We start from the raw sequence: 2,178 nt of genomic DNA on the forward strand, positions 1-2,178 counted from the left end.
GTAGAGCCGTTTGACCTCTACTTCTATATTTTTCTCCGGAGGAGTATGAATGTAAGTCTGAGCTGGCCTCAGGGAGGTGGTGGAGCAACTGCACAGATGCCACGGTGGCTCCGGAAACTGATGCTGGCTGAGAATTTGCAGACTGGAGCCCCCTCCTACCTTCTTTCCCTGACCTTGTCCTCACCTTGATTCACCACCCACACTGCCTTTATCTGCTGCTGTTGCCACCCCCGGAGTGCACCTGCAAGGGTGCTTGCCTCCTTCTCTTTCCCCTCCCAGCTCAGTGTATGCTTGGTGCATCTGCCTCTGGAAACAACCCCATCGTCCTTGCTCCTTATCCCCGAATGACCTGTGCTAACCGTCCCTCCTTACCTCCCACTGTTTTATCAAACTTAGGAGAAGAAGTAGATGAGTCTGGGTCAATAGAGAGCAGCACTGTCACCCCGAAGATGTTAAACTATGAATAAAATCATGGCTTACATTGCTGAGAAAGGAACTCTATATATAGTAACCGGAAGACAAATGCTTAAAGATCAGACAAGGAACACTTTCTCGCTCCCACCCTCCTCACTTCTTAGTATTGATATAAGAATATAGAAGTTGAGGGACTTCCCTGGTGGCTCAGTGGCTAAGACTCTGAGCTTTCAATGCAGGGTGCCTGGGTTCGATTCCTAGGCCGGGAACTAGATCCCACATGCTGTAACTAAAGGTCCTGAGTGCTGCAGCTAAGACCTGGAACAGCCAAAAATAAAAAGAATACAGAAGTTGAAACCATGTACAGCTCTGAGTAGGAAGCAAGGAACAATATCCCTGGAAGGCAACCTATATCCCAAAGTTTATCCATGCCTAACAACTCATTTTGTGCTTCTCTAGTGGCTCAGATGGGAAGGAATCTATCTGCCTGCAATGTGGGAGACCCGGGTTCGATCCCTGGGTCGGGGAGATCCCTTGGAGAAGGGAATGGCGACCCACTCCAGTATTCTTGCCTGGAGAATCCCATGCACAGAGGAGCCTAGTGGGCTATAGTCCATGGGGTCACAAAGAGTCAGACACAACTGAGTGACTTAACACTTTCACAACAACCCATTTTACATTTGAAATCTGTTCTAAGTGCAGGATAGCAGTGATGGTGGCTTTTAGTCCGGGACTCAGGGCCAAATAAAAGGATGACCTCACTGTCACACCCAGTGTGTGTCCAGTATGTCCTGGTAAAACAGAGGACTTCCTGTTTTATTTCATGGACACAAGATGGGGATCGAATGTTCTGCACCTTGGGCTTGCCACTGAAGTAAAACAGGTGTTTCCTGTTCCTGGTGATACAGACATCTGAGAGTCGAGTGTCTGCTGTGCTTAGTCACTCGGTTGTGTCTGACTCTGTGACCCCATGGACTGCAGCCCGCCAGGCTCCTCTGTCCATGGAATTTTCCAGGCAAGGATACTGGAGTCGGTTGCCATTTCCTATTCCAGGGCATCCTCCCGACCTGCGTCTCTTTGTCTCCTGCATTGGCAGTTGGATTCTTCATCACTGTGCCACCTGGGAAGCCCAGGTGGGAAGCAGAGAGTTGACCGCTGCTGAGCAGTGGTGGCTTTCTCTGGCACCGGTGCTCTCCTGTAGGCTCGCTGCCTGGAAGATATCTGCTGATTTGTTTTTTTACCACATTGATCTGGAGCATGGTGCTGAAATGATTTTTTTTCCCCTTCACCCCTGCTCCAGAGTATTACACTTGTCTTCATACATGATTTTTTTTTTTAATTTTAAAAATTAATTAATTTACTTTTGGCTGTGGCAGGTCTTTGTTGCTGCGCTCAGGCTTCCTCTAGCCGAGGCGAGTGGGGGCTGCTCTCTAGCTGTGGGGCATGGGCTTCTTTTCACAGCGGCTTCTCTTGTGGAGCACAGGCTCTAGGCAGTAGCGGCGGCACGTGAGCTCCAGACCTCAGGCTCAGTCACTGTGGCTCGTGGGCTTAGTTGCCCTGTGACATGTGGAATCTTCCTGGACCAGGAATCGAACCCGTGTCCCCTGCATTGGCAGGTGGATTCCCAACCACTGGACCATCAGGGAAGTCCTCATGCATGTTTTGAAGAAAGGGCATGGTAGCAAAACATAATCTGTTGCTTTGGGAAAGATAGTTCAAACTGGAAAGAAAGGTTTAGGCAGCTTTTGCTAAACAAGTGGCAGT

The sequence above is a fragment of the Bos grunniens genome, chromosome 3 (assembly GCF_055505025.1).
Source record: "Bos grunniens cultivar Pamir isolate PY7600 chromosome 3, Bosgru_T2T1.0, whole genome shotgun sequence".
Taxonomy (NCBI): Eukaryota; Metazoa; Chordata; class Mammalia; order Artiodactyla; family Bovidae; genus Bos; species Bos grunniens.